At 29.8% G+C, this 19162-nt stretch overlaps 3 pseudogenes across 3 annotated transcripts; 1 reads left to right on the forward strand and 2 right to left on the reverse strand.

Moving 5' to 3' along the window:
• The first annotated feature begins 366 nt into the window (after positions 1-366).
• On the forward strand, positions 367-2119 carry LOC111299412 (putative WRKY transcription factor 40; annotated as a pseudogene). The gene is made up of 4 exons (XR_016329806.1): positions 367-624; positions 701-967; positions 1074-1190; positions 1536-2119. The product of XR_016329806.1 is annotated as a putative WRKY transcription factor 40 (transcript).
• A 154-nt stretch (positions 2120-2273) lies between these two features.
• LOC111299410 (formin-like protein 17) lies at positions 2274-6141 on the reverse strand (annotated as a pseudogene). Its single transcript, XR_016329807.1, has 11 exons — positions 6062-6141; positions 5916-5966; positions 5708-5810; positions 5420-5504; positions 5155-5249; positions 4403-4474; positions 4199-4315; positions 3927-3995; positions 3767-3833; positions 2718-3130; positions 2274-2615 (listed from the first exon to the last, which is right to left on the reverse strand). The product of XR_016329807.1 is annotated as a formin-like protein 17 (transcript).
• LOC111299411 (formin-like protein 18) lies at positions 6056-12332 on the reverse strand (annotated as a pseudogene). The gene is made up of 9 exons (XR_016329805.1): positions 11690-12332; positions 10017-10717; positions 9591-9812; positions 7531-9506; positions 7310-7439; positions 6949-7020; positions 6427-6525; positions 6230-6271; positions 6056-6142 (listed from the first exon to the last, which is right to left on the reverse strand). The product of XR_016329805.1 is annotated as a formin-like protein 18 (transcript).
• Between the last annotated feature and the right edge of the window lie 6830 nt (positions 12333-19162).

The following is a 19162-nucleotide window of genomic DNA, read 5'->3' on the forward strand; positions in this document are numbered from 1 at the left end:
ATAATCACCATTCACTTAGGCAACTATATATTCATCATGATGTAAGCATGCACTAAAATTCTACATTATCATTGTGATGTAATTATGTGACTGATCATCAGTTTTTCTTTTAACTTTTCTCGGAAAATCTAAAAACAAAAGCCGTGAAAGAAACATGAGAAAGACTTGGTCCACGAATTTGTCTGCACCCACTAAGACGTTGGACCCATGACAAGCAAAATTTTAACGTGTATACGAATGTGAAGATAGCAAATTCTAGGCCTAAGTGCTTACTTCACTTGGATGATGTCAGGCAGATTACGATTTCCCATAGTTCGCGCGAATCGCGATTTCAAGTATACTGTATTAAATACCCATGATCATGATCGTGATGATTCTATAAAAATCTCTACTTTTTTGTTTCCAAGGCATGGCTTTGATTTCAATAATTTCCCGACTGAGAAAACTAGAAGGAAACATCAAATTCTCTTCTAATTTCTAGTTTTGAGAGAAAGAGAAAAACAGAGAATTTTTTTATTTTTGTTGGTGGAAGCTGCGCTATATTTATTAATAATCAGTTTTTCTATCTAATAGTCTGTTTTTCAGCCAACTGTCATGGATTCTCTCAACTCTAATAAAGAAAAGGTAATATATATAGCTCTCTCTTTATGATCTTTCACCATTCTTTTCTTTTTAATACATTTAAGGACAAAATTTTCAGGTGGAATCTCTCCTAGCGGAATTGGATCATTTGCAGAAAGAGAACCAAGCTCTTAGATTGATGTTTGAAGCAATAAGCAGCAGGTACAACATGCTTCATCAAGCCTATCTCCGGGAATCAAACTCGCAATTACCAAGAGGCTGCAGCCTCTTAACGCGGTTTGGTTTATATGATGAATACTCAAACAAGAGACTTAGACCTGAAGTTCCAGTTGTAAGGAAGGAGTCACAGGTTTTTGTGAAAACGGACCCTAGGGACAAGAGCCTTGTAAGTGATCATCATCTCTTTACCCTAGTTAGCCAGGTTTCTTTGCTTGTGTCAATGTAATTATTATTTCACCTGTTAATGTTCTTGATGATAACTGTGATTTTAGATAGTTAAAGATGGATTTCAATGGAGGAAATACGGCCAGAAAGTTACTAAAGATAATCCGTCGCCTCGAGCTTATTTCAGGTGCTCTATGGCTTCTGGTTGCCCTGTTAAAAAGAAGGTATAGAAATATTTTATGCTCAAACTGCTATATTTTGAGGCATCATGTCATGCCAGCATCAAATGTAATGATTTCATTAACAATCTCACCTTAGAAAATAGTAGAAAGTAGTATCACATGTGAATGTCATTGGTGGTGTAATGTTCGGAGAAAATCACCAAGATAAACTACAAATGATTTGTAGTCAGAAATAGTAAAGGAGCTTAATGGAGTCTCAAGCAGTACTTGATGAAATTTGGTTGTGATTTTTGACTCAAAAAATATACATCTAGAGCATTATGTCTCCTCTATGATGTACTATTAAACAATCGGAATTCATCCCTCGGCTCTTTCTTTTATTTCTAGGTTCAGCGATGCGTTGAGGACAAATCTCTTCTTATGGCAACATACGAAGGACGACACAACCATGATATTAATGCTGTACCAGGACAATCTTTGTCTTCGACAGGCAGCTCTGCAATACTATCCATGACGACGAGCTTTCCCCATCCAGTTCTGGATAATCCTTTTCAACCCAATCTTGATCTCACTCTTTCAGGATCCAACAGACAAAACAGTAGAAACGCTCGAAGTGTTATGCAAGATTACAGCTCCAGCAACGACGATGACAACAACAACAAGAGAACTGAGGACTATGTTGCATCCTTAACAAGAGATCCTAACTTCACTGTAGCGCTTTAGCTGCAGCAGTTGCTCGCTCCATCACCGGACAGCCTAAACCATCAACCCCATGAACTTCAAAAGAAACTAAATTACTTCGGTAATTTAAAATTTTGAAAAGAGGAAAAATTTTTATTCGGCAAGTATCAAAGGCTTTGCATCCGTATTTATGCAAATATCAGATGGCGGCATGCTAGCTACTATATGTTCCATAAACTATTTGCTGCTAGCTACTATATGTTCCATAAACTATTTGCTATCTAAAATAATGCGTCTTTAAATTAGGTTAAGGTTTTGCTTAAATCTCGAGATTTTCAAGGAATATGTTTTGCGATCCTCAAGTGAGTCCGCAAGGCATCCGACGTCATCTCAAGTTGTGGTTCCACATTTCTTGGATTCATACAATTTCTGTAGTTTTGCTACACTGATAATATGACTAACTTAAATAGTTAATATGAGATATATATATATATATATATATATATATATATATATATATATATAGATATGAAATGGAACCAAGAGATCCTCAGAGAGGGTGACAGAAGAATGAACCAAGTGCAATACAATTTGGAATGAGGAAACTTTGATCTTGCTAATCATCTCGATATAGATATCATATTGACATTTACATTCCTATAACTAAAAATTTACATAAAAAAATAAATATGTTGAGAATAAAACTATTATGTAACCTACATTTTAACAACAAAATTTTTAAGAGGTAACGATGCAAGTGGCTTGAGAGGACTCCATCCATCAGCTCTGCTCCAAAACCAGAAAGCATGTTAAAAACCGAATTAGCAGGTATAGAATTCAGAAATGGCCTAAATGTCCGAACCAAAAATGCAATTAGAATAGCCTTACTATTTGAAATTGGCATCTGGCCCCGCCATGCACCACCTGCGTTTTAATTTATAGCTCCTTATTCTTGTTGTTGCATTATGCAAGATACATTCCTCTCCGTGACATGATAACAGTGACTTGCCAGCAGTAATTCGTGCTATAAGCTTCCAAGTGATTTCCCTCCATGGAGCAAAATTGTACTTATTTTCATATGGGAGAATCAGAATGCCATGTTAACCGATAGAAATATGGAGCTTATAAGTGTCTATCATTGAATATCGGCACACTTGAATGGACTTCATATCAAGTGTTCAGACTCCTTCATGTGAGTACTATTTTTCAGCTTCTCATTGTCTGCCTCCTTCTGTGCTTTCTTCTTTTCCAATTCAAGCTGCTTGCAAACATCCTCACAAAGTTGAGCAGAGTAGACACAACTATAGGAAAAGTTGCAGAGAAACGGGAAAGTGATACATCTTAATAAAATAAGGCAAAAAAGAAACAGTCAAAACATAAAACAGCTCTGCAACTGAGATCACAAGGGTACATGTTGGTTAGTAGTAGTCCAAAGCATTCAAAGTCAGGATATATATGCACATAAGCATATGTGCATGTATCATCAAATTACTTAGAAGTAACATATTAGCATAATTGTCAGCTATAATTATCTAAACCATAGCAACTTTACTACGGTGTCCACCTAAGTGATTTAAAAAACAATAACATCCTCAATTCCATTCCGATGCAAAAGCAACCATCAACTACTAGACCAAGAGAGGGGTAACTATCATAATATCGCACTCACTCAAACTATTGGTATTGAGGATCAGCAGAAATATTTCTACAATTAAAGAAAATGAACAAGTCACAGATGACTTCTGATTAATTAGACCATTAAACTTCCATTCAGCCAGGCTTCAAAAGTCCTCCCCTTGGTCTAGCCCTCACTTCACTTTATGAAAAAGAATAGTAACGAAATGTAACTGAATCAGTTCTTTTGATAAACTTTATGGTCCTAACAGTTGCAGGGTTATCGGAAAGCTTTAAACAAACTTGTTAAGACTCACAACTACCTTGCTCAAATGGGCAACGTGCTGGGTCTTCTCCAAAAGAAAGAGCCAAGGCATCTGCATTTCTACCCTAAAGACATCCAGTTTAGAAATGCTAATGAGTTTGTTATGTTGCAAGCACACTGCAGATGTCAGAATAAAAACTCCTTAAAACAATACATACCACACTAGAATAAAGCGAAGCCAAAGACCTGACTTCACCCTCAGCAAAACTAAGGAACTGCTTTAAAGTCTGAAAGTTTAAATAAATAAAAGCATTAATTGTTAGTAAAAAAAGTATGAAGAAAAAGAAAAATGAGAAGTAGAATGCACCATCTTTTTCCTCTTTAAAAATTATGCAACATTGTTATTTTCATACTAGAAAATCCAAGCAATACATGAATGTGCAGAAACCTCATTGACATGCAAAATAACTAGTTGATGTATAGGAATTACCCTGCAAAAAGTTTCAGATACAGGACCATCATTTTCTGAGGCAGTCAATTCTTGTACAACTTTCTCCAACCCTTTACTAATGGCTTGCATTTCCTCTGCCAAATATTTCAATTGTATCTGCATGGGTAAGCAATAATTTTGTTTAGCAGCATGCCAAAGGCTGAGCAAAGTAAGTATGATCTCAAAAGGTCATAATAAATTTGCCTTTGTTGAAGCTTCCAAAGTCACTAGGTCTTTTGGAAAATAAAGTACTTCGGGCAAATTATTGACCAGGACCTAAACATTAGAGGCCATTAGCAGCAAGTATAAATTAATGTGTTCATAAAGAATAAGTAATGGTTTGCAATGGTGATAAAAGCAATATAAGCAGCTAAATTAAACAGTTTCTAACCCCTAGTTTTTGTTTTTGGGAAAAAGAAATGAATATAATAGAATCTCTCTCTCATAAATTTGAGACATCCATTCAGAATGAACGATAATGAACTGCAGCAAAGATCAACAACTTTTTATCCATCTTTTAATCAAATGAGACACTCCAAAGAAGCATAAAGCATTTTAATTGTAGAAACCACCTGTAAAGAGATGATAAGCTTGCTCAGCAAGAAAAGATATTGCAGACTAACTTGCAATCTTGATTGATATTTTTATAATTGCATAATTAAATCTCATCATTCCAAATGTATAAACAAAGCAACATGCCATGCATTTTTTGTGCAAGAATTGTTTATGATCTTAGCGACCTGCACATTTTAAAGTTAGCCTTCAACCGAATTAAACAATGATGCAGTGAATATATGCACACATTCATGCATTTTACTATGGTCTTATAAACAAACACAGTAGCATCCCATCATGAAACAAAAGTGTACAAGTGCAAGAATATTCAAGTTATTCAGGCAAATTTAACAGAAAAGATCAGCATCAGGGAAAGTAAAGTAAGATAAATGATCTTCCACCTTACAAAGATAATGCATGGGAGTCATCTTGTTATTTTGAGCTCGTGTGTCAGTGAGTTTAAGGAGACTATCCAACCGAAAACCAACAGCAGAACCTGTGGGAGGGAAACCATAAATTACTGAAACAGTTGGGAGTAAATTGATGCTTGTTCTAAAGATTGTATAGAACTGCTATCTGGGGAGAAGAATGTACAGAACTAACAATAGCAATTGGAGAGATGGTTAACAGAACAAAATTATCAAATTAGAGTGAATAGAAACTCACTTAGGTTTAAGATTTCTATTCTTAGCAGTTGGGAGAAAATCTCAGGATTACTGGACACCCTCGGTATACAGCTCACTGTAATTAACTACAGGAATGTGTTAAATTTTTAGAGTCTCAATTAACAATTAAGGAAATGGTAACATAGACATCTCATTCAAGCAGAATAACATAAGGTCAATCAGCAATAAGGAGACTGGCCTTGTTTTCCATTGACAAATCTATCTCATCAGAATGGAACACAAAAAGATGACTGCAATAGGAAGTTCTTCATCTATTAATAAAATCTACCTCATTGATGAAATCATTCACCCCTTGCAGTTCCATGGTTCAAAGCATTTCCCAGAGAAAGAATAATTTGCATGATCCTTTTCAATTTGACTGAATTCCTCACCTGATGAATGCATTGGTGAAATGCTACAAATGAATAAATTATTCAGGAAAATAACACCTTCAATAGATAAAGCTAATATGTTGTAAAAATGAAAAGTCAACTTGCCTCTTCGGCTGCAGAATTTACAATATTCAAACTATTTCTAAGGTCAGAAACCTGAAAAGGTGCAAAAGTACCAATTAGGTGACAATAACAACAACAACAACAGAAAGCATCTCATACCAATCTGATGAAATAGGTTATCCTCAAACCTGGGAACAGAATTGTATCTTGAATAAGAAAACTCTTAGCTTTGACTCTACCCGTGGCACTTTTATCAATTCTAGGAAAAACTGTCACCAAAAACTGGGTGGGTAATCAGATATAATGCAAACTAAATTTTTGAAGAAATGTGTATAACACAAAGATAATCCACTGACCTGTTCACACTTTCCCAAGTTTTCCTTATCTCCATCATAACCCTGAAAATAAAAATATGATTATCACTCAAAACATGATTATTTGCATAATGCACCAAATAAATACATTGAGACAGATAGTTATGAACATCTAAAAATCTGAAAAATATTACTTTAAGTGCACAGTTAGGGAAAAGATAAGCACATATTTTCAATACCTTGAGTAATTCCGTCTCTTCTTTGGTGGGACAAAACTTAAAAAGGTTCTCAAGCTGATCAGCATTTAATGCTGTATCATCTAAGGCAAGGACTGAACTCTACAAGATAGCGGCAGAGAAGTAAATACGTAAAAGACCAATTCAAGAATATTTCAGGGACAACAGTTTGTAAAAGTCAATGTGGAATGTAATAGTAAGTATTATTTTGGTATTCAAGTGGCAAAAAAAAATGTAATTAAAAAAAAAAGAGAAAGAAAAAGAAAAATATCTAAGCCTAACAAATATACATCTAAGAATTAAGTATTATTTTAGTAGCCAAGTGGCAAGGAAAAAAAGTAATTTAAAAAAGAGAAAGAAAAGTATCTAAGCCTAACATACACACGTCTAAGAATTAAACCTTGTCATTTATTAACAGTGACAAACCATGATACCTGTCTCCTGTACATTGAACTATAACCAAGAATCTAAACTACAGTTATTAAGTAGCATTTATTTTAGAGAAATGCATATGGTTTATCTTACCATCAAATCAGGCAAAGGAATTTTAACTTTAGTAAGCATGATTTCACAATTATAAGCCCGCCTAAGCTCAATCTGCAATATCAATGAATTTCTTGTGAGATAGCAAACTCAGATTAGATGCTCTAAGATGAATAAGAATTTATCAAAATGATAAAGCAGAGTGGTAAACCAGGATATAAAAACATTATGGTAAATCACCATCTAGAACCAAGTATGGAACAGTTGACTGGTTTAAAGAAACAAAAATCAAATCCTTTCAGCTCCAGTTTGTACAAAAACAGGATTTACAAGCTCGGGTGAGGCAATCAACAGAACTAAGGATGGGCTTCAACCTGCTCAAAAAAATTAACATGCTAATTACCAGCTGGACTTTCTCAGATTTGCAGCCTGAGGCATGATGATTTGATTTCCTATCCCTGCTACTATTATCTGAATTTGGTGCAGCTGCGGAGAAAAGACTCTCAAGTTCTGACATGTCAAATTCTGGAGTCCTAACACAGATTAAAAAAAAAAAAAAAACTGAATCACAGTACATCTCTATAGAATTATATGAACTAAAATATTTCTGTGACAAATTTGTACTTGGAAGCTTCCTCAGGTTTTTGTGCCTCAGTCCATAAGCTTCCTTGCACGGCCCTCGTCAACTTCAACCAATGATATGGCTTCAAGTTTGACCTTCTGTGTTGAGCCTGATTTTTAGGACCTGTACGTGATATGCCCTGTCCCTTCAAATTCAAAGGAGCACCATAAGGTGGTCCTGGAATTGAAGGTATATTGCCATTACTTACTGAGTGTGACTGTGGAGAGGTACCACCTGCTTTAGATAACCGTTTGGCACAAGGGACTGGAGGAGGTGGCACAGGTGGAACATGTGGAGAGCTATTTGATGGACCCTTTGGAGCAAGACATGGGAGAGGGGGTGGCTGTGGCACTGAGTATTTACTAGTAGGATCCGAGACAGATCCAGAATGTAGGGGAAGTGGAGGTGGTGGAGGAGGTCCGGATGTCCGAAGCTGTGGTTGAGAAGAAATCGAGCAGATGGCTGAGAAAGAGGAAGCAACAGCAGGGAGTGGTGGAGGAGGGGGAGCTGAAAACGAATTCTTTACAGTAGAAGATGGAGAAATTCCCGACAGTGGAGGAGGAAGGGGTGGGGGAGGGGGAGACTGGAATAAGTTCTTGACTGTGGGTGCTAAAGATGCACTAGAAGAGGAAGGCAGGGGAGGAGAACATTGGAGTGAGTTCTTAACCAAGGGTGATGGAGATGCCCCTAAAAAGGAAGGTGGAGGAGACTGGTATGAGTTTTTGGCTGCAGGAGGAGATACTACCAGAAAAGAAAGGGGTTGAGAAGTGGAAGATGGGCCTGAATTAGAGTTCTCCATGGCAGAAGATGCTCCTGAAAGAGAAGGTAATGGAGAAGGGGGAGAAACAAATGATGACTGACCTCTACAAAATGAAGTGGTTCCTGGATGTTCGGTATGCGTTGCTTTTAAGGTCACTTGAAGTGAAAGATTTGGAGAAGCTTTTGCTATTAGGGAAGTTTCACTAGTAACTTGTGTACCAAGTGAAGGAGGATTTGGTGAAGTAATTGCAAGACTAAGTTGCAGAGGTTTAGGTGTATTTGACAAAGGAGATGAAATAGCTGAGGAAGATAAAGGTAATGTCACCGGATGAATGTGTTCATCACTTTTAGATACAGCATGATCATGCAATAGAGCTGTAATGCCAAGAACTGAAGATGCACTATGGTATCTTGATATTGGCACAGGTGAACCTTGCAAGGAATTGCAATATGAAACTGGAGAAGAGATTGAAGACTGAGGTATTCGCTGTGATATGATCTTAGGTTGTGCAGGCCATTGAAGAGCAACCTGAAGCTCTTGGGGTTCAATTTTCTTTCTGATTGAATTTATATCCAGGGTTGGTTTGGACGATGACGTAGATTGTGCAGGTTGTCGCAGAGAAACTTGAAGTTCTTGAGTTTTTACTTCCCTGCTAATTGAATTGGCTTCTGGGGATGGTTGAATAGAGGTCTTAGAATGTTCTGCTTCTTGTGCAGCAACTTGAAGTTCTGGCAATTCAGTTTTCCCCTCAATTGGGCTTGTATCTGAAGATGATCCAAAAGAGGGTGTAGGCTGTACATGCTTTTGGGGTGCAACCTGGATTTCTTGTGATTCAAACTTCTTTCTAGTTGAATTTGCATCGAAGGATGGTTTAAAAGAGAATGTAGATTGTTTCTCCAAAGCAGCAGATGTTGGAATTGCGATTATGTGTTCTGGTACCTGTAATTTTGATTTCTCCTTGACTTTATCATCATGCAAGACACTGACTCTTTCCATACCCTTGGGGGAATCTGTCTCAAAATCTTCTTGTAGTATATTTGATACTGAGATATGCTGAAACATATTTGCTACAGCTGTCTTTGGAGATAGCCAATCAAAATTGCTGAAAATCTCTTGAACTTTAGCAAAAGCTTCCATGGAAAGGCCATCTTTCTCCTCAATACCAGGTAAATCAATTGAACTAACAGAAGTTGAAACATCCATATCTGAGAAAATAACCTTCACCCAGACTTAAAATAATAACTATCCAAAAACAGAACAGTACAAGACAAAAACCAAGGACAGAGGAAGATATTTATATACCTCTGCTCTAAAGTCCTTTGGAAATTGGTCCTTAGCATTCCATGAGACATCAATTTCTTCACGGTTAAGCATCAAAATGTTTGATCTTATAAAGGCCATATTGAACATGACCCTGAACATCATTGATTCCCGCTCCTGATCACTATCCAAACTAATACATTCAAGCACAACATCACCCAGAACATGGCAATGGATGTCAGTTTTAACTAGTTTGCAATCCAACTGCAAGAATAAATGAAGAATTTAAAGATAAAAAAATAATTAGGATTGGAGAAGCATAACTTCATCTTCAAAGTTGAAACCAAAAGAAGTCATATTGTGAATGGTGATGAGGAAGAAGTAGCTTCCCTTCGACAAAAAAAATAAAACTAAAATAAAGAATGAAGTAAAAAGTTACTACATAGACAAAATGAGAATCAGAGCCACCTGCTTGTAATACTGAACAAGTTTACTCTTCTTCGGTGTAGAGAACAGAACTTTGGGGGTCCTGTCAGCAGCAATAAAAGGATCCTGTCCATATAACCTAAATACTGGACGGCAGCCCCCCTCGCCATCCATATTAGGAATAAATCTTAGAATAATACAGTCTAATGTAAGTGCCCTATCTGATAGAGGCCATTCTGTGCCCACACTTCTCCTAGAGACATACTGAAGATACCTTAGTTGAGAGGGTAGTGGATTCAGGGAAGACATCAAATGTAAAAGCTCACGAGGAGGTTGCTTATAGGTCATGTCTAATGTTTTCAGCTCACCAGTGAACTGCTTCCAATATATTAAGAGAGCAGCAAGCATAAATGCCAAAACAGGCCACTCACCTCATTCACAATGCATTAAGATCAGATTTTGTTGCCCAAGTGAGAGCCAGCTTTCACTTGATCTCAAGAAATGATGGATTATCTCCATTGTGAGTGACAGGCAACCTTCATTTTGACGAGGATAGTCCATTACAGTCATATCATACTCAGACAATATGCTAGCAATCTGGCTTTGTTGCTCTCCTTCTCGGAAGTTAAACACCATGAATGAAGCATCAGGAAAATGATCACGGAGTTGACACACTATGTCTTCAATGTAGATTTTATAATCATTGTCTTCCCAAATGTCCGTTGCAAAGCAAGAATCAAAAACTACAAATGTACACAACAGGACAATGGTTATTAAATAGGTAATACAATAATACTGTTCAGTGATTGAAATGCCAACCATGGATTCACATATACTGCCACACAACAGGTATAAAGTTGTTTTTCTTCCCATTCGTCATACAGCAGCAAGTAAAAAACACTCTTACAGGGAAAGCTAAATCTCTTTCGATAGAACAACCAGAGAAAAACAGAGAGCGCTATGTAAACCTTTCAAAACCTTTACAGAGGACAAAGAGGACTAAATTATAATTAAATGCATACATCATATTGAATCTAGGGCCACAAATAACAGCATCTAAACAAGTAACAAGATAAAGCCTAACCTAAACCATTAGGTTATTTTTGCATATATGCTAATGGCTTAAAGGATGAATTCAGGCAACTATGACACACAGCAGAGTTTACACTGCATTAATTGATTTTTGATGAAGATAGTCCATTAAAGAAACACTACTTCAAAGATTGCGGGCCCCATTGAACATTTGAAGTTGTAAACTTTTTTATCATAGCATTCAATCAGTTTTTTTTTAATGAAACAATGTGATGCATTTAATCTTAGTTTCCCCCAAAAAAGTTTTCCCAAAGCTGTTGATGAACTGAATTTTAATATCATTGCACCCTTTACAGTCTCCAATTCAAATATTCCAAAAAAAAAAAAAAAAACCCTTGTGGGCATTAGCTTATTCTCATTTTATTCACTTCCATCTTTTTACCACTGTCAAGTACAATTAAATAACTTACATTAAACATGCAATTATATATCAATTTAAGTATGAAAATACTTTTAACAAAAATTTCAATGTTAATTCAAGTCCCACAGAAACAGTTACCACCAGTTATAACAGCAAAGCCATATGGACTACAAAAATAATAAATAGGTTTTTGTTTAATTCCATTATTGTTGAACATTCACAGAAGCAAATTAAATAAGAAAAGAAGAAAACAAAAGCGAACCATAAACCCTTTCAGAGATCTCCAAAAGCCCATCAGGCGGCTTTCGATAAAAGAACTTCCTAAACAACGCCATTGTTGCTCCAAGATCCGCCAAAAATCAAATCAACCCAGAATACAAGAAACCCACATTGAGTTCACATATAGAGAAACCAACAGCAGAAGAAGAAGGGGAAGAATGGTCCAAACGATTGCATTGGCACTTGGCAGAGGAATGTGAATATTGCTGGGTTGTGAAGCAACAAGCTTTGCGGTTAGTGGCAGAGAAACTTAGCTTTCAATCAAGAGACGTTAACGGATAAAGAGTTAGGTTCTGGAGAAAGAAAGGTAAGTAAGGATAGAAGAGGAGAATATTCTAATATGGTTTTGTATGGACAGAAATTTGGGTTGGGTATGCATAGGTTTGTTACTATGAAAAGCAACAGAAATATAACAAGAGGATCAAACCAAAGACCTCAGCTTTGTCTGTATGTCCTGTCTCTTTCTTTTTTGTGTGTGTTAAATCATAAACGGATGACGATAACGATTGGTCCCTTTTTCATTTTCTTCAGTATTTTCCTTTTTTTTTTGTTTTTCTTTTTAATTTTCCCTCCAAATATAATGTGTCCATAATCAAGATTCACATGAATAAGGTTAGATCTGTACCTCATGGTCCCATCACGTGTGTTTCACTTTTTCATTCCGTCATCAAACACTTGCTAAAATTAAATCAAAAATAAAATAAAATAATTATAAGATATTTGGATATAACTATTTATATTTATGAAATGAGAGGTTTTTGATTGATTAAATTGTCGAGATCAATCTTAAGGGTCAGAAATGATTTACTAAGTTCAAATTAAATTAACAATTAATTGTTCAATCAAAAATTAATATTTTAAAAGTTTAGTATACAAATTATTAACGTGATCAAGTTAATGTAAATTTATAAATTCAAGTGAATTTGATATATCGATTAACATGATTAAAATTTTTTAATTATTTTTTATTAATACAAAATAAAAAAAAATATTTATTTTATTCTTTGAATATAAAAGTATCCTCAAATTATTATCTATTGGGGATTCCTTTGCATTTCAAAAGAAAAAAACATATTATTCTATTGTTTGATAAATATTTTTAATATATAAATATTAATGATGATAAAATAAAAAAAGAAAGCACCATTTAATTGTGCCTTTAGGAAGTAGTTTCATGATCTAAAAAGTTTTATTCATGCACTTGGACTTACACAAAATTTCACTTTTAGGGGCCAATTTTGTTACTATCAACTTTATCAATGGCCACATTCATTTTATAAAGAAGCGATTTGAAATTGTTTTGTGGGCCTAATCATGCTCAAAATCGAATCAAATATGGGTTAGGTTGTTAAATCAAGAATAGCAGCTACAAGAATTAACAAAAAAATGCCATGAACATAGGTCCTTGATGAGAATTAAAAGAAAAAACAAATGGCCCACCAAATCTCTCATGCATACCAAAGCACATTTTTCATAATCAAGTCAATGAAAGGCAAATTAGTTAATTATCCTTTATACCAACCATTTTAGAATTACAATTTAGCAAACCACCATATGCTTGACTTGATGATGATTATACATACAATATTAAGCCGAACATTTTTATATATGGGGTTTATGTAAAATCAAATTCTCCATATATGTTGATATAAGCTTTTTGCACCAAGAGCATTCATTCATGACATTTTTATGCCATTAAAGTTAATAAAATCTTTCATCAAGGTGATTATATTGATAATTTGAACAATAATTCATAAATTCACACACATATCAATAAAGAGAAAAGGCCTAAAAATATGTTAATTCTTGTAAATATTTATATTTAAATTTTAATATAAATTAGTTTTATTTCATGTGTTATGGACGTGATTGTTAACCAAATTATAATTATAATATAATATAATAATTTTGATATTTTATAATAATAAAATTGAAATAATTATCATCATACTAAATTAAATTAAAAATATAAATTTAATTTTAAAAAATAAATATAACAAAAAATTAAAATTAAAATTTCAATAAAAAATAAATTTTTAATGTTTCTTTATTTTGATTCTTTTTAGAAGTTTTCTTTTAAGTGTTTTACTGTTAAGATATCATCTTCATTCTTTTTTTTTATATTTTTCTTCTTTTTTTTTATATTTTTCTTCTTTTTTTAATTTTTTCGACTATAAAAGATTACCTTCTATTACAATTAAATTGGATTTTATACTTTCCTTCTCCCCTATTTTATGTTTTTTCTATAGTTTTTTTAAGCCTTTTTAGTGGTGGATTTTTATCTTCAATTTTATAAATTTTTTAGGCAATTGATCATTGCCAAACTCATTCAAAATATTACTTTTCATATATTTGCCATTGAAAATTTAAATTCATTATTTTGATTTGAAACCAAATTGTTATAAAGTTTTTGTTATTTGAAATAAAATAAATATATAATGTTTTTTTTTCATTACTAACTTATGTTTTTAACATGTACTTATTTATGTAATATAAATCATTTTGTAATTTCATTTTATAGTAAAAAATGCATACTTACATGAATTTTACTAATTAAAAATATTAATTTGTAAACATATTCTAAAAAAGGATATGAAGTAATAAAAAAACTATTAGTATTTCGATATAATAATCAATGATATTTATTTATGTATTTATATGGGATATTGACTAAAATTACTTTTAGTTTGGAATACTAATTTCTTAAAAAGCAATTAAATATACATAACTTACTAAAATATGTTATATACTAAGAGTTTAAATAACAAACTTTACTTAAAGGTATTCCTTATCCTAATCAAATAGTTTTTTATGTTGTTCTTTAAATATTCAAATACTTTTTTCAATTAACTTTGGTTCAATATCATTATTGTTTGTTAAATAATGAAATATCATGATTTTAAAATTAATAAGATATGATCTATTTTAGACAAATATCAAAAGATATATTTTGAAGGTAAACTATATTTTAAATCTTAGACTTTAAAATTGATAGTGAATATATTTTTAATATTTGAACTATTTTTTAATTAAAATGGAGTAATTTCATTATTTGATGAACACTTAATTATATATAAAGTATAAGTCATTCAAAAAATTCATCATTTAAACAATATTATTATAAAATTATAATTTATAAAATTCATACTATTATTAGTATCATTAGATCATATATTTTAATTTAAAATATTATACCTGAGAAAATAACTAATAGGTAGTTTTTCTATGCTGTTTTTCAATAAATTTATCTTATTGTTTTTCTCTTTCATTTTAAAAATATCTTTAAAAACAAAATTTTTTTGTATAATTGCTATCAATGTTATAAATGATACCATAAAACACAACACTTTTATTTTAGTAAAGATATAGCATTAATCTAGTTACTATTAATATATTATCAAATAAACAATCAATGACATACAAATATAGCTAAAGTAATTCCAAATTTTCACTTCAAATTTGTATTTTTTTAAATAAAAATATGTTGTTATAGTAATTGGTACATGAATATTGTTTTAATTATTTATATATGTGTACAATATCCATAAATATTGTAACTCAATACTTTAGTATTAAATGGAAATTAGTATAATTTTTTAAATGAATTAAATATATTAGATATATTAAAAAACATAGTTCTATATCAATATTTAACCAAAAAAGAAACTAAGTTAGTAATTACTACTATATGTTATTGATGATTTGCTGCTAAGTCCTTTCATTAATTTCTTATCAAAATATGAATATTTATTATTAAGTGATCCAGACTTTACTACTAAGCTAAAACTAATTTGCTAATAAGTTATCATTGATTTATTGTTATCACTGATTTACAATTAAATTATAAGTGATTTAGCATTTAATTACCAATAAATTATGACTAAATTAACTCTGATTTATTATTATAATTGATTTATTACTAAGTTTTTATTTCACTCTTGTTAGTAACTAGAGTTCAATCCCTAAAACTTCAAATATAAAAGCCTTATCATTGATAATTAAGTTATTAGTGATTTTATTACTATATGTGATTTATTATTAAATTATTAATGATTTTATATTAAATTATAAATGATTTACTATTAAGTTATTGATAATTTAGTACTAAGTTATTAATAATTTATTATTAAGTTATAACTAATTTACTATAAAGTTATCAATGATTTACTACAAAATTATCATTGATATGCAACTAAGTTATAAGTGACTTATTAATTACTATGTTATTAGCAATTTACTACTAAATTCAATGATTTACTATTATAGTATTATGCATTTACTAATTACCATTGATTTATTACTAAGTTTTCAATAGTTAGCTATTAAGTTATCAATTATTTACTACTAAATTATCATTAAATTACTATTAAGTTATTTATGATATACTATTAATTTTATTAATTAATTACAATATATGAGATAATTTTCTTTGTATATAATATAACATTATTATTTCGTTCAAATTTAGAATTTTTTTACTAAATTTTTTTAATGAATAAGTTCATGGTAGGTTTATCCTAATCCTTTTCTCTTTCTAATAACCAAGGTTCAATCATTAGTAACTTTAAGTATTAAAAAAAATATTATCACTAATTAACAAATAAGTTACTACTTATTTATTACTATCTTATCACTAATTTACAATTAAATTGTCATGATTTATCGCTAAGTTATAGATGATTTATTATTAAATTATAAATAATTTATTACTAAATTATTGATAATTTACTATTAAGTTATTAATAATTTATTTTAATGTTATTACTAATTTACTATAAAGTTATTAATGATTTACTATAAAATTATTAATAATTAACTAATTTATAACTAAATTATCATTAATTTATAAATAAATTATCATTTTTTTATAACTAAATTATCAATGTTTTACTATTATGTTATTAGTGATTTACTATTAAGTTATCGATAATTTACAACTAAATTATTAATGATTTACTACTATATTGTTATGCATTTGCTACTTTGTTATAATTGATTTATTACTAAGTTTTAGTGATTAGCTATTAAATTATCATTGATTTATCATTAAGTTATTTATGATTTACTACTAAATTTATAATTTAATTATTATTAAACTAAAATAAATTTACTATTATGCTATCACTAATTTACTACTAAGTTTTTATTGATTTACTACCAGATTATCAATGATTAGCTATTAAGCTATTATTTTTTTATGAAGTTATTATTAATTTATAACTATGTTATTATGCATTTACAATTACGTTATAATAGATTTATTATTAAGTTATTCTGCTTTGACTATTATATTATTACTAATTTACTATTAAATTATAATTGATATACTATTAAGTTACATCTCTAATTCACTATACTAAATTATTATTAATTAACTATTAATTTACTGATGATTACTATTAAGTTATATTGATTTACTTTTAATTTTTAATTATTAATTACTATTTAGTTAAAAATTATTTACTATTAAATTATTATTGATTTATTACTAAGCTATTTATGATTTATTACTAAATTTGTCAATTAATTACTATTCTATTTATTTGTCCCAATTAAATTGTCACGGTTTTTTTTTTTTAGTTAAAATTTTCTAACTTTAACATCTATTATTTTAAAATATTTTAATAAATTAAATTTTACAAAACATTTATTTAGAAACCACTTCATTTAAAGTTTTTAAAATATTTTTTTCATATTTTTATCAAAATAAATAAAAAATAATAGGTGATTAAAATTGAAAATAATTGACCAACAAAAATCAAAATGTGACAATTTTATTAGGATGGAATGCGTATTAAACTGAATCTTATTTACTATTAAGTTATCATTAATGTACTATTAAGTTATCATTAATTTATTACTAAGTTATCAATAATTAACTATTAAATTATCACTTATTTTTTATTAAGTTATCCTTAATTTACTAATATGTGTTATAAATTTACAATTATGTATAAATGATTTACTGTTAAGTTATTTGTTATTTCCTGCTATGTTATTATGTATTTATTATTATGCTATCATACACCATTTTATCAATTATTTATTATTAAATCATTATTTATTTACTATTAAGTTATTATTATTTTACTATTAAGCTATTCATAATTTACTATACAGTTATCATTAATTTAGTATAAAATTATTATTTATTTTGTTTAAATTATCACTAATTTATAACAAAATTATCAATAATTTACTACTATATTATTATATATTTACTACTAAGTTATAATTGATTTACCATTAAATCTTCTATAATTAATTTAATTGTGTAAATCATATTAATAGGTGTAATATATTATAAACACTAAATTATTCATTTGTAGAAAAACTATTTTAAGCCATCTAGCCGTATTGCTTACGTTAACTGGGGGCATAAATGACTTAACTAAATAAAAACTATTTTAATAAGAAAATAATAAAAAGTAGATAATAATTTAATTTAATAAAAAATATTAAATAAAAATAAATAGAGAGAATTTAATAAAGTATCACATTTTATATACAATATAGATATATATTAAACATTTTATTAATTATAGAATGTCTTATTCAAGGTAGGCTATAAAATCTAAAGTATGTATATATTTGTGAGTATTTTAAATATTTAGTTAATTTAAATAATTTTTGTATAATAAAGTTGGCTAAATTCCAAGTGATCACTTTTTACACATTAAGAGAAAAAAAAAAATTAAAGGTCACATTATCATTTGTCATCCAACACCTTTTCTTTTAATCATTTATATATATATATATATATATTATGATATATTGATAAATTGAGTAATAAAAAGACTAATTTAATAATTTTACGATCTATATGAAATATTAATTGATTCATTTATTTTATTTTTGTATATATATAATTTAACATTATCAATTGAATTAATTTCTGATCTTAATTGTAAGATTATATATATAAACATATTTTATTTCACATCCTCATACTTCAAATTTTTATTATGCAACTAATGAGTTTAATTGTAAGTCTTCATTTCTTTATAAATTGAAGAATTGGTTGGACATGCATGATTGGCATGCAGTGTATTATTAATAAGAGTGTATCAAATTAAAAAATCACTTTTAATATTATTTAGAGTTCACACTTTTATATGTATATATATATCATAGAAAATACATGTATTTATATGTAATAAACACACTCGTAAAGTATAAATAATTATTAAATAGATGCTTTTATGATAAGAGTACAAATTAATAATCATATACTTAAAGAATATAAACAAATAACAAAAAATAAACTATAACATTATTGATTTTAGGAATATAGTAATTAGTTACAAAACTAACAAAGCTTTGATCATTCAACAAAATGTGCATAATTAATCATGTGATTAAAATATTTTTCATTATCAAAATACAAAAATATCATAGGGCATTCTTATTTGAAAAAAGTAAATTTATATTATTCAAAGAAAAATTATAAAATATA

The sequence above is a fragment of the Durio zibethinus genome, chromosome 18 (assembly GCF_047325235.1).
Source record: "Durio zibethinus cultivar Kanyao isolate XHJ-2024 chromosome 18, ASM4732523v1, whole genome shotgun sequence".
NCBI lineage: Eukaryota > Viridiplantae > Streptophyta > Magnoliopsida > Malvales > Malvaceae > Durio > Durio zibethinus.